Genomic DNA, 14,910 nt, shown 5'->3' with positions numbered 1-14,910 from the left:
CCAAGTAACTGCCTGGCCATTCCTTGCAAGTTCAGATTAAGTATTGCCACATAAAATATCGTGTGGTTGCACTTAAAGAGTTAGGCAAGATGAAACAACAACTCGGTCCTTAAACGAGAGAGGATGGATAAACCAACATAGCTTAGTCATTTCCCTAGGCGTTTCATGCCGAAACCTTAGCCATTCAGGCATACCAAACCAGGGACCGTAACACCATCCTGCTCACATGTAGCGTCGATAATAACCGCTCGCATTTCCGTTTCATAAACATTTTCCCTTTTGAAAATCCCACACAAGTTTCTCAAATCATTTTTCATAAACATTTACATGAAATAGTAAATAATATCTTTTCCTAAGCGTAGCAAAGTCTAAGCTGAGCTAGGGTGGTTATCCTACCATGTTTTAACTTTTCAACAAAATAATGCAATAGAGATATATTTAAATGGCTCGTGGTTGTGTTTATAAAACTGGGTATTTTATGCATCAAAGGGATCTAGTGGACTTGTCGTTGCTTTGTCCGGTAAAGAGTGAGGACTTGCGGAACCAGCTTCTTGACCATGAACACGAACACACCAGCCTCCGTCTTGTGGTACTAGCTTTGAGAAATGGCTTCTTGATACTCAACGAAGCACAACAAGAAAATACACATACAAGCGAGCTTATCAATAATGCAATCCAGTGGTCATGGAGGATGGATGGGAGCTTCCACTAGGATATGAGTCTGGCTTATTCTTGGGACAGAATGGGGATGCTTACCAGTGGTCAACCAACAACTGACTTGAAGCTCGATGTGAGGAGTGGAACGAATAGGGCACTTGGGGAGCCTAATGCTTGCTGAGATCGGGCGAGAGAGTGCGAGTGGTGTCAGTGTGTGAGAATGGGGTGGTAACTCAAGAGGTATATTTATAGATGGGGTGAGCCTGTTGGAGTGGGTCTAGGTAGATAGGTCTTGTGATGAGGTAAAGTTTGGCGGAAGAATCGCTCGAATCGGGGTTCGGATGGCGGAGCTATGAATAAAAAGAGGGGCAAGGGCAATTCTAGAATTTCAGAATATGTGGTCAGCTTAATAAAGTGTATGGTTGTGTAGAGGACAAATTTAGAGGAATTTAGGAACAAAAATTATCAAAATCGGAGTTTAAACGGAGAAGATATGAAATTTATATGGCCTAGGGGTAGTTTTATTCTTTCTGCGAAAGTTCAAGGGTAAATTTAGACTTTTCAAAAGACTGCTGCTGGGCTGATTTTATTCCAGCTGCTAAGGGGTGAAAATAGACCTAGGGTAATAGTCTGGGGGTTATTTAGGTTTTCTGGATAGAACTTCATAGTCACCGACATGTGAGCCAAGTGGAGGCCTCGGGCCTACATGTAAGATTAGGCTGACCACAGCGGGGGAGCATCCTCTCCCCCATCCCTATTCCCTACCCCACCTCCCACTCTATCTATAGTGCATCTACAGCGTGATTCCGTTCTTTGCTCGTCCATTTGCTCGATCCATTGTGGTCAGCTTAAGAGAGAGGAAGGGAGTATGAGTGGTGGGCCTTGGGGGGCTGTGGCCCACCTTTCATAACAGAAAGAGATGGAGGGAGCGGGCAGAAGGGGCCCAGGCGGGGGCGCTCGGTGTCGGGAGTCGGCGACGCCGCCGAGACAGCATAAGCTCACTGGAGCTTCGCCGGAATGGAGCTCCCGGCCACCAATTTCAAATCTAAGGATACTGGGAGAAAGAGGATGATGACGTGAATCCATCCTAAGGTTTCCAGGCATGCGGGGAGGGATGGAGGTGAGTCGGCCATGGGCAGCCATTGACGCCGCCTAGGAGCTCCGTGGAGAGCTCGGCACGGGCTCCGGGATGGGGAAAGAAATGGGGGCGAAGGTAGAGGGGGTGGTGGAGGTGCTCCCTATCAGAGGAATTGGATTATGGTGGCTTGTGAGTGGAGTGTTTTGCTCCACGGCCATGGATACCGGTGAAGTACGCGAGCTGCTCGGGTGAGCAATTGGAGGAGGTAGAAGGCGAGCGGCGAAGCGGGACGGCTCGGCAAGCTCGGCGTAGAGGAGGAGAGTGCCCTAGGGTGGTATTCATAGGCGGTGAGGGGGCGACGGTGAACAGTGGGGGCGGCCATGTCTGTTTGAGTTCTCGCGTGCACTCACAGTGATGTTCGTAGGGAGGTGGCGACGGGGAAGACGGCAACGGAAAGGTCGCAACGAGGAGGCTGCTCCGAGGGGGAGGTGACAGGGCTAAGCCAGCACGCGTGCTAGCGTGTAGCACAGAGGAGGGAGGAGGAGGAAGGAAGAAGATGACAGGTTATAGAGAGGGAAAAGGTGAAGGAAAGGAAATGATTTTTCTTGAGATTTTTGGGAGGAATTCTTTGTAGAAATAATTTTAGAATATTTTGGGGGAACTTTAGGGTATATTTTGGAGATGACTTTCAGGCCAAATGTATTTGGAGAATATTTTTGGGGATTTCTAGAGAAAGATTTTCGGAGGGAGTATAGGCTCTAAATTTAGGGAATTATTTGGAGATGATTTTGGGATATATCGGGATAGAATTTTGAGAAATATTTTTGTGGTATGTTGACCACAGAATCTTGTAGAGCTCAAACTTGTACACAAACATTTTAAATTCATTCATTTTGAATTTAGGACAAAGATAGAGAAAATTATCGGGAGTGATTTTTCGGGCGTTGCAATGACCAAAGAAGCTACCGAGCGAGGCGAGAGGGCATCGACCAAGCTTGAAAGGCGGCAGAAGGTAGGAGAATAACGCAAGGAGCCGACTGAGGATGCAACAGTGCCCGGGAGCCCACACCAAGGACCCCCAGGACACAAGGGACCGCGCCCAGCGCTAGCAGGCCTCCTCCATGCCGAGGAGGGAGAGGGCACCGAGCGCGCCTCAAGATGACCCAAGGGCGCAACTTCCCATGACCAGGCCATCCGCCGCCAAGGGCCACCAACGTCGAGACCACACCGCCATGGACGACCAAAGAGAGAAGGGGGAAGAAGGGAGAGAGGGGGGTTTAGTCGGCTCCGGTGTTAGGCCGAGCCACCCGTGCCATGGACCTTGATGGAGTGGGAGGAATGAGGGAGAGAGCGTCATTGCGGGCCTCGAGTGCTGCCGCTATTGGGCCAAGCCACCCGAACCATGGACCCCAGTAGAGGGGGGGGAAGGAGGGACATGCCGAGCCACCCGTTCCATGAGCCCCCGGTAGAGAGGGAGGGAGGGAGCGCCGCTGCGGGCGCCAAGCCACGCCATCATGGGCCTCGCTAGGGGCACTGGGCCGCGTCCAGAGCCGCCCAGCTACTACTGCCAGATCTAAGGTGGGAGGGGAGGCCGCCGCCGCGGATCCCGGTCGGCACCGACGCAAGCCAACAGCCAGCCCACCACCATCGGTCTGGGCTGCCGCCAGCCATAGGAATGACCAAGACAGAGGGAGGAAGAAGACCATCGCTGCCATCATGCCAAGTCCTAGAAGGACCGGTAGGGAGGAAGAAAGCGGAAGAGGGAGAAAAGGAAGGAGGGGAGAGGGGGCACTACTGCCACCGGAGGCCCTGGGGCTCGGCGGCTGACAAGGTCTAGGGGCGAGGCTAGGGAGGAGGCGACAGGTCACCCCTGAGTCACCACCAGGGACGGCGTGAGGGTCAAAGTTTCGGCGTTCCTTTGCTAGAATGCTGCAATTAGAGACTCAATAGTGTAATTAGCTCAAACGAATGTTTAAGATTTAACTATTACTCCCTACGTCCCAAATTATATGAGGTTCTAGGCTTCTACTAGATTCGTTTGTTTTCACATGCATGTGGTTTGTATACATGTCTAGATTCATCAACATGCATATGCACCTAGACAAACAAAAAGTGGGCTAGAACCCCTTATAATTTGGGACGGAGGGAGTACTTAACATCTTTAATATATGTTTGATGGGCACAGCCCGCACATAAACTTAGTCTGGCTGGGCCTTGGCTCCACCAATGTTGCACGGGGTTGATTGGGGTTGTTTGGTTTGATGCCTAACTTTGACTGGATAAATTTAGAACAATTTTGAGCACGATTGAGTCTAAATAAAATTTGGCAAATAATATTTTTCTCAATCACACGGTTTATTTAGGGTCACAGTAAGTCGTGTGAATGAGAAAAAAATTATTTGGCTGAATTTAATTTAAATCAAAATGGGGTCAAATTAGTCACCGGCTAAAATTAGACATCAAACCAAGCAGCCGCGTAACTGGGAAAGGCCCAACCCTCCTTGGATATGGTGAGTTTTTATCTGGCAAAAGAAAGGCTTATTGGGAGAGTGCGGGATTATTAAGAAAAGGTATCTATTTCTTTTGAGGGTGACTCTAGCAGATCTTTTATCTCACCTTTCACATTCAAAATTCAAATTCCACTATGTATACAGTGCATTCACTTGCTCAAACAATGTTTAAGCATGGCCATATATACAATATGGTGGACTCAGCCTTTAGATAGCAGTGCACAAGGGTTTATGAAAATTACGAAGGAGAATAGGAGACACCTAGAGATGCTCGACAAGCATGCAGGAAACGAACTAATAGAGAATTAAATAACAAGAGTTTAAAGCAAACAAAGGATATAAAAGGGATTCTAAACTACCTCTAAACTAGCCCTAAACTATATCTAATCTACGTCTAATCTATACTAAATATATAATAAGATAAGCAATTAGAACTCAACAAGAACAATGATCAAAAGGGTATTAACCAAAGTCTAATCTAGCTCTAATTGGATCCAAGACAAGCATGATAAAGCACACCAAAGAGATTAGAGCAATGAGATAAAATCACCATGATCACAAGAACTAGAAACACAACTATATCATTAGTAAACTAGATCATCGATCAAGAACGCTAGATGAACATAACCTTTAAAGACATGATCTAATCAACAAGCATCTAGACCTAAAGTTAATTAGAGCTAGAACAAGAATAATTAGAACAAGAATATGATAATTAGACATGAATAATACTTCATTAGTAAATTGTATCATACTTACAACCACGGCCGTAGCTTCTTGATGATACAATTAGACCTCTGGAGCTAGGTAATTAGAGCACCATGCAAGGGCTCTAATCACCTCTACGAATTAGAAGAACTCTAATCCTACACTAGAAACTCGACCCTCAGCTCTCCTCTAGTTGATGTCCCTCTTCTCTACATCCTATCGCCTTGATAATGAATTGGAAGGTTGAACCAGGGGCCTACCCCGACTATATATACCCTGGAGAAGGTTCTATAAAAAGGAAACTGCAAACCGACTCAGGAACAGGGGGGTCGGCCGACCTCAGCCCTTCCTTCGCCCGTTTCTTTCCATCTTTCACCGGTAGATTGCTTGACGCTTAAGAAATATATGTGCGGGGGTTCTTGGACTCTTAGGGCTCTAGAATCTTCGGTATTCTTTGAGGTTGGACGAGGCCTTCTAGCTTTTGATATATCAGAAATATTTTCTCCATAAATTCTTCCATAAACTTGTAGCTCTTGATATCTCTATGAAGTTTCTGATTTAAGAAAGCCTTGATTAATACAGTGACAGCCCATGAATTAACCAAGCCCTTCTCTTGTCATCTTCTTCATAGAATAATGTCTCGGAGGTCTTTTCTTACTTGCCACCAATTATGATGAATTTCGTGAGAAATCGGTCAAAAACCTGTAAAAATCACATATAGCAAATTTCCAAGACAATATTGCAAAATCCACAATAATTGGTGATAATTGTTAGTAAAAGATAAAGTTGACGCATAAAAATAGTGAAAAACACGCAAAATGATATAAAATATTTGTACATATGTCGCGGCAACAATCTGTGAATGAAGTCTAGCGCAAATTCATTCAGCTCTGCTGCCCATTTTCCAATTCTTCCACTTGCTTCCCTATTTCTGAGCACGTCGTTCAACGGCTAGGAGGACGGCACCATTATTTTGTGTGCCTGGAAGTAATGCCGAAGCTTACGCGAAGCCATAACCACGACGTATGCTATTTTCTCAATCTCTGAATAATTGGACTTCGTGGGTGTCAATGCTTTAGATACGAAGTATACGGGCGACTGCTTCTTCTGCCCATCGACTTGTTTCTCCTGCACCAGCACTGCGTTGACTGCCGAAGGGGCCGCTGCTATGTAGAGCAATAGAGTGGCTCCGTGTTCCGGTGGTGACAGTGTCGTGAGATTGATAAGGTAACTCTTGAGCTCTTCAAATGCCTTCGGTTGCTTGGGTCCCCATTCGAAGGGGTTTGTTCCTTTAAGGACTTCGAAGAACGGCAGGCTCTTCTCTGCGGAACGCGATATGAATCTACTGAGCGTGGCCAGTCTACCTATCAACGTTTGCACGGATTTCTTGGTTGTGGGTGGTTGCATGCAAAGTATAGCATCGATCTTTGAGGGGTTCGCTTCGATGCCCCTTGCTGAGACAAGCTATCCCAGGAACTTGCCCTTCGTGATTCCAAAGATGCTCTTGTCTGGTATAAGTTTCAAGCCTACCTTTCGGATATTGTTGAACGTTTCTCTCAAATCGGCTGCTCTGCTGGTCCTGCCTTTTCTGCTACGATCTTCTCTTTCTCTGGCTCTGCGTGGCCTTCGTCGGCCTCAATGTTGGTCACTATCTGGTAGCCCTGAAAGAAGTTATTTTCCACTCTTCGTGCGTTGTCTTGGCTTTCGAAGACGGATAAAACTCCCCTTGGTCCGGGTATCTTCATACATAGGTAGGCGGAGTGTGTTGCGGCTTCAAGGGCGTTGAGGGTCCCTCTCCCTAGAATGGCATTGTATGGGTATTCCAGTTCAACGACGTCGAATGTGATACACTCAGTTCTTAGGTTCCCCACGTAGCCGAAGGATACCAGTAGTTTCGCTTTTCCCAGGATGTCGACCCTTTTGCCTCCGAAGCCGCACAGGGGATTGCGGGTTTCGTCAAACACGGTGTCGGGGAACTTCATCTGTTTTTACGCCTTGTTGAAGAGGATGTCTGCTGAGCTTCCATTATCGACCAGGACATCATGAACGATGAAGCCGGCAATTTTGCACGAGATGACCATTGCATCGTTGTGGGTGTAATCTCTCAAGCAGAGATCGCTCTGGTTAAAGGTGATTGGTATGTGGGATCACCTCGTTCGCTGGTATGGGCCTCTGACCCCAATGTGATGTACCCTTCGATCGTGCTCTCTTTTCTGCTTCTTGATTTCTGGTTCAAGGGTGGAGCCCCCATGATAGGGAATATGTGGTTGGCACGCGGAACTGTGTTGTTTATGGGCTGTACTTTGGTAACATCTTCAGTTTTGGGTTGCTCTCTCGGTGGCGGTGACAGCGCTGGGTATACTGGTGGCGCTGGTAACTTCTGTTGTGGATGTTGGTGCCGCTGTATTTGCTACTGGTTCAAAGGCTCGCCATTGGTTTGGTGGAGGGTGTAGTTGGGATGCAGTAAGTCTGGGATGCCGTAGTTCACGGGGCAGTACTGGGGTATGTTGTTCACTTCTCTCGGTTTTGGGTCTTGTGCTTTTAGCTTGGCATCGTTCGATTCCTTCAACTTCGCCTTGGTATGCTCACAATTCGTGGTCGTATGCCCCTTGTCGACACCACAAAAGGTGTAGTAAAGCTGTCTTCTGGAGCTGTTGTTGACTCTTCCAGCGAAGCTCCTGCCTCTTCCTCTCGAAGTGTACCCCCCTCTGTATGAGTTGTTCTTTGTGTATGGTGTTTGGGTGGCTTCCCTAGGAGGCTGCTGCTGTTGATCTACGCTCATGACTGGCCTTGGCTACCTTGAATTGCCGAAGTAGTTTCTCTGTGCTGAACCGCCGAAGTGCTCATGTGTCTGCCTTGGCGATGGGCTTGCCATGGCCTTGGTCTTGTTCTGTTCATCCCGTTTCTGGCGAAGGTTGTTGTCCGCATGGGAGTACTCGATTATCTTGCTATAGAGCTCTTGAATGGTCCGCGGGGACTTCCTCACGAAGTACTCCGCACATGACCCGATTCGAAGCCCGTTGATGGCTGCTTCGATGACAACAATGTCCGGGAAGTACTCATTTGCTTCTTGCTTACAATTGAAGAGTGATTGAGAGGTGACTGGCTACTCCTAGTAGTCTTGAAAGTTTTCCATTAAGGCTTCTTTCAGTTGTGCCCATGACCGGAAGGAGCCTGGTGGTTGCGAAGTGTACCACCTTTGTGCTGCGCCCTACAATGTCATAACAAGTGACTTTGCTAGCACGTTGGTGTCTCCCCTGAGGGCTGATATCAAGGCTTCGTAACTCATCAGGAAGGGCATCGGGTGGGACGTACTGTCCGTCGTATGTTGGCAGCGGCGCTGGTTTATAACTTGCTGGCCATGGCGCAGTCTGAAGGTCACACGACAGTGGCGAAGCATTGTCTACGATGGCTTCGTACTGGGGTCGCTAGGGTACTTCCTCTTGAGTACGGTGCTGGTTGTCACTTTGCTGCTGACGTTGCTGGGCGTCCATGTGGTCAGCTTGGCCTTCGTGGTCTTGTGGCTGGCCCATGTTGCATATGTCCATTTCTGCATCATCGATGTCTTTCCTGAGCTGCATGATCCGCTAGAGCCTTCGCCTCTTTTCTTGCAAGGCGTTGTTGATTGAGTCCAGCTCTTGTATTTCTTCCTCGCTGATGTCTAGAATGACATCAAGCTACTGTAGTGCTCTCTTCTTTTGCTCTACCAGCTGCAGTCTGAAGCCTTCGTCTGTGTTGGTTTGACCGGTTACTCCATTTTGTGTGGTTTCATCGTTGGTGGAAGTCGGCTGGACCGAAGTGCCATCTCCTGTGGGTGGTACCGATGTTCCCATGGCCACCGACTTCGAGTTCGCCTTCTTTGCAGGTGCCATGGGTATCTTGGACTTGTTCACGTGGGAACACCGCGGGTGGGCGCCAGATGTTGGGGGTCTGCAGATATATAGGTGTGCAACTGTAGGGCAACACCAGATGGGAACGGATGTAGCTCGTGAAGGGGATACTGCATGCACGCTTCGGGAAAGCAGGGTCGAAGTGCGCATGTACCCTTCGCTTGGTGAGGTCCTGGGTTGCGGTGAAGGGAACGGTGATTCTTAGTTTTGAGCGAAGCGGGCGGACAGGGAATAACGGATCGAGTAGGCTGAAGCCTCCCAGCTTTGTATTACGGCGCGGTCAGACGTGCGGTTACAATGACGTGACCGGGGACCAACCACCTCTCGATGGGTTGGCCTCCCCTCTATTTATACCAGCCTACCTACCACCCTTCTAGAAGGGGTGTCATTTACTGCCCTACCCCTTCTTTACAACCAGAGTGCTCTCACACGAACCCGTACCCCTAACCGTAATTTACACGGGGGAGTGGTTGGCCTTTGGGGGAAACCACCCCTGGCTCGTGTACTTCGTAGTTCGGCCCTTGGCACCTTCGACGCCTCGAGGCTTCGCTCCCGGTTGCCTTCGGCACTTCTTCGGGAGAGACTTCTCGCTTTATCCCTTCACACATTCCGTTCTGGCTTGGTGCGACGACACCGGGCCTTCGCACGCTCTTCGCGGCGAAGCCCCCTTCGAGCCGCCCGAGCCAACCCGAGGTTGCTGGGCCTTCGAAGCACCTATTCCTGCAAGGAATTTTCAGGATCCGATCGTCAGTGTTGTTTGTCACCGAGAGCCTTCTCCCCAACATAACTTATAACCAACTTTCATCACAATCAGATAAATCTTGCTCTTGGAGCTAGACCAACAGGCGCTAAGCCAATGCTTAGTACTACACCCATTCACAAATGTATGACGTCGTTGATTTTTTTTCTATATATTTAATCATTTGTCTTATTGAAAAAATATATTAGTTATTTTTTATTTTGTTGTTATTTATTTTATCGTTAGAGTCAGTTTGAGTATGACTAGAATTTATACATGTTTGCACAAATATTTAAATAAATATAAGTTTTAAAAAAGTCAATCGTGTCATACATTTGTAAACGGGGGGAGTATTGGTCAAGAGTAGTTGCTTTGAAGTTAGTTCCGCCGTCAATATTAGCGGGCTCTTAATTTGTAGGAACAATAACTCTGATCCTTGTCACTTGAGGACTACATAACCGATCAAGAAAAGAGCGACAATGACTCAACAAGGTTCACTGCAGGCTGCAGCGTACTCGGTACGTATCTTACTATTTTCGGACCTCCAGATTAATCCTAGCGAGATGTTCTAGGAAAAAAAGATAAATTCTAGAAATTCTCACAAAAAAGCAAAACATCCATCCAACCATCCATCTGGTAGCCAAAACAATAACAGCCGTTGGATCTATTATGTTTTCTAAAAAATTACCCACTATATCATTATAAAAGACGAGTTAAAAAATAACCCCCTAAATTTACATATAAATTATCCACCATACCATTATAAAATGTAAATTAAATTAACCTCCAAATTTATATATAACCACCATCACTACTAAAAAACGTTGATTTGTCCCGGTTGGGAAACCGCTGTTGTCCCGGTTTCCCAACCGGGAACGCCTGTACCGCCTTTTGTCCCGGGTGTGGCAACCGGGACAAAAGAGGACCTTTTGTCCCGGTTGGTAACACCAACCGGGACAAAAGGGTGCGCCAGCCACAACCGGGACAAAAGGTCTCTTTTTTTTCATGTTTTTCTTTTCTCAATTCTTTTTCTATTTCAATTATACTTTTGCATTTCAATTAAACTTATGTATTGGAATTCAGTGTGTATGATCTCCACTAATATATACATATATATATAGTTACTTATATAATATTTGTCCTAGATAGTTTTCATATATAAATTAATTCACTTATATATATATATATGTATACACATATCTATACATGTGAATTCCTTTACATATGAAAATGTCTAGGACCAATATTATATAAATATATATATACACATATATATTATTGGAGTGCTTATATATATAATACATACATACTCCATCATATTTGCATAGGTATATTCGTTCTTAATTACATAGTAGAATTCGCCTTTTGGAAATTTAATACATACATACATACATACTCATAAATAGAAATTTAATACCTATGAGTCACATATATATTTACATAGTTATATTCGTTCTTAATTACATATATACGCGTATATTGTCATATTTGTTGTGATTGTCAATATTAGATATTCCATCATAGTAGAATTCGTCTTTTGGATCGAGGACTTGCTCAACAATAAATCCGGAGATTTGTTCTTGAATCGCCATAATCTTTTCCTCCGGTATGAGTTTATCGCGCATCTCCCCGACCTATGGAAAAAGGGGATAATTAATTTCGACTAATTACAAGTAATTGGGTCGATGAATTCGATTACAGAATAGAAAGAGTTAGACGGAAGGAATCACTCACGCAAAGTTGTAAGGAAACAATATCATTTGCTTGTTGTGATGAACGCTTATGTACTTGAACAAGTTTTGGAATATCTCATCGGGATTGTCACGTAGAAGCCTCCAATTACAAGTAATTGGGTCGATGAAGCCGAGGTGAGAGTATCCCTTTCTTCTTCAAGTATGTATCTCCATTCTACATGATACCGAATAAATCAAGAGATCAGTATGTTGAGATCATGCAAAACAATACGTAAGGAGAGTAAAATACTTACAGAACCCACAAGCCGACCATAGAGATGTCGAGGGCCTCCTGATGGAATAGTTGGTAAATTTCTTCCCAGTTTATCCATATAATGGCCTCCCCCCGTAAGAAATCGTCATCTTTGATCTTTGCGCCCTGCATGAAGATGCAATCGGCCATCGCACGCATGTAGTGCTGGTGCAGCTTATACATTTGCGTTGGAAGCACAGACACTACTTCGGGGGGTACAAGAGTTTTGCCGATCTCAAACGTCCATTTGACGACCACATCGGCCTTTGGAATATCTTCTCCCCCTGCAATCTGAGCGGCCGTCAGGTTTGATTCTTTCAGAAATGTAACAAAGTCTTGTTCTTGCGTCATCTGTCCCACTACGAGAGACTCTATTGATTGTTTCTTTTGGGCTCCGAGCTGGGGAACGTCGGACGACGACGACTTTGATTGTCTCTTCTTTTTCTCAGTAGTTTTGATAATTGTGCGTTCGTAGTCTGAAGGGGGGTCTCTCGGAATGAATTTTCTCTTATTTGCTTCGCACATTCCCTTAAAAAATTTCAAATCTATCGGATTTATCACTTTCTCGGGCTCCGGCTTCGGCTTCGGCTTGAAGTGCTCTTTAACTCTTTCTTGAGTTATCCGATCGCATTCTTCAAGGCTCATGTCCCAGGGTTTAATAGGAGCCTCCTTGGTTTTCTTCTCCTTTTCCTTCTTCTTCTTTGGAGGTTCCTTAGCCGGTGCAGCTACCTTCTTTGCCGGCGGCCATTTCTGCTTCTTTGCTGGCGGCGGAGGGGGTGACCATGGAGGCGACGGTGACGCTTGAGTGTTCATCGGCGCATGAGATGATGGTGATGGAGAATGTGCCGGTGAACCTTGCCGAGATAGTGCTGCCCTTGGGGAGTTTTGCGGAGATGCCGGTCTTGGAGAGGCATGCTGAGATGCCGGTCTTGGTGTTTGATCATCCGACTTTAGGACAATGTAGCGCTTATCCCATAGGATGTAGCCATGAATGGCTTCTGCTAGTGTCCTCTCCCCATCGCCTCCAGGAATATCAAGCTCGAGCGTCTCCCAACCCTGGCACACCTGCTCCACGCCAACTCTTGTGTATCTAGGCGGAATTTGTTGGCCGTGGTACACGTCGCCTGGTTCGGTTGGCATGGCGGTACCGTATGCAACAGTGAACATTAAGTTCTTAACGGCAGTCTGCAGGTCACAAGGTGTCCGGTGGGTGATCTCATCCACTGGAAATCGCTGCGGGGTCGACGCTTCAACTGCGGCCTGGATCCCCGTCTGTGGAAGCGCAGCTGCTTTTCCGCTGAGACAGGTGATCGGCTGCGACACTAGGCTCTGGAGGCACCGTTTGCGCTTGCTATTGCTGGCTCATTGCTACGGCCACTTGGCGTTGAACCTCTTCCTCCAGTCTTTGATCGTGTGACATGAGCCATTACTCTAGCCTTCGCAAGTGCTCCCGCTCATCATTCTTTCTTCTCTGCCGACTTCTATATGAATCAATGTAATCCCTGAACCCATACTTCCACCGAACCACGCCTTTGCCTCTTGTGCGGCCCGGATGCTCTGGATTCCCAAGGGCGTAAGTCAGCTCGTCCCTCTCTCTATCCGGCTGGAATGTTCCCTCGGCCGCTGCTTGTATGGCCTCCTGTAGTCTCTGGGCTGCTCGCTGGATGTTTGGCCCATAGATGCAGTCACCAGTCATTGGGTCCAAGGTTCCCCCGTGACCATAAAACCAGGTCCTTGACCTTTCAGGCCAGTTCATGGTCGCAGGTTGGATGCCTCTGTCAAGCAGATCCTGCTCCATCTTCTCCCATTTGGGTACTGCAAGCTTGTAGCCTCCTTGGCCTAGAGTGTGATGGTACACTTTCTTCGAGGCGTTGTCTTTGGCCTTCTGCACCTTCTGAAGCCCAAGCTCTGAAGACTTGTATTCCACAAATGCATCCCAGTGACCCCTGAGCTTTTCGAGCTCGCCGGTAAATACGGGTGTGGTCCCGGTCTTGATATATTTCTTCGTCAAAATTTTCTTGAATGATCGCAGCTGTTCGGCCATCTTACTCAGGGTCCAGCGCTTGCATATCTCTTCGGATTCAGCTGGAACCGTGAAGTTTTTCTTAAGCTCCCGCCAGCACCATTCTTTTTCTCTTTCGGGTACCGCATCGCGTTCCTCGCTTGGATTGGAAGCTTTCCAAAGCCTGAAGCTGATCGGGATGTGGTCCCTGACAATACATCCGGATTGTCTTATGAATTTTTTGGCGGCAGCTTCTGGAGCGATCGGTTCGCCATCTGGACCAACTTCCGTTATAATGAACCGCCCTTCCAGTTTTTTTGTTGGGCCTCGTTTCGTCTTTTTCTGCTGCGACGATGATCCAGACGGCTATAAAAAAACATTCATAGTATTCATATAGATTCAGATGAAAATATGATTGTCACTACAAATAAGTATAGTTGTGATGTGTACATTAGCACTTTGTTCAGCAGCAGCGTCATCCTGAATAGATGGTGCCTCAATTCCATCACCGGACATATTCAAATATATGTCGGTATTGCTGCCATCATCAGCTTGTTCAGCGACATCTCCTTGACCTTCGCCAATCATATTCAACAGGAACTGTTCGTCTTCCGCGTCTGTGTGTCGCGGGTCCATCGTAACTAAAATATGAATACAAATAAAACCCTTAAAAAATTCTCTAAATAATCCACATATTTGCGAGCATTTAACTAAGTACCGATCGATGGATGAGGTCGAGTAATATTCTCTAAGTAATTCAAGAAATAAACTTGAAATATTCTATATATGAAATATTCTAGACGGTTTTTTCACTAAGTACCGATCGATGGATGAGGTCGAGAAATATTCTATCTATAATTTCACTAAGTATCGACTTTGAAATACTCTAGATGGTTTTTTCACTAAGTACCGATCGATGGACGAGGTCGAGTAATATTCTCTAAGTAATTCAAGAAATAAACTTGAAATCATCTATATATGAAATATTCTAGACGGTTTTTTCACTAAGTAATTCAAGAAATATACATGAAATATTTAAAAGAAATTTAAACTCACTTTACACATACATACATACATTCATACATTTAAAAATTTGTAAATATACCTTTATTTACACAACTAATTATGATTTCACTCTTAACAACTAATTATGATTTCACTCTAAATTTGATGAGCCCACGCAACCACAAAACGCCCAGCTGCTTCCAGGGAATGATCCCCACTAGTACACACGCCAAAATCAGTTCCTTGGCCGCCCGACGCTTCATCCTCATCTTTTTTCTGCTTGCAAGTATCGACGTTTCATCTTCTCATCTACCACTACCAGCCAGCTCACATGA

The sequence above is a fragment of the Panicum virgatum genome, chromosome 8K, assembly GCF_016808335.1.
Source record: "Panicum virgatum strain AP13 chromosome 8K, P.virgatum_v5, whole genome shotgun sequence".
Classification (NCBI taxonomy): Eukaryota; Viridiplantae; Streptophyta; class Magnoliopsida; order Poales; family Poaceae; genus Panicum; species Panicum virgatum.
The sequence above is the reverse complement of the archived record's forward strand: the minus strand, read 5'-3'. Positions refer to the sequence as shown.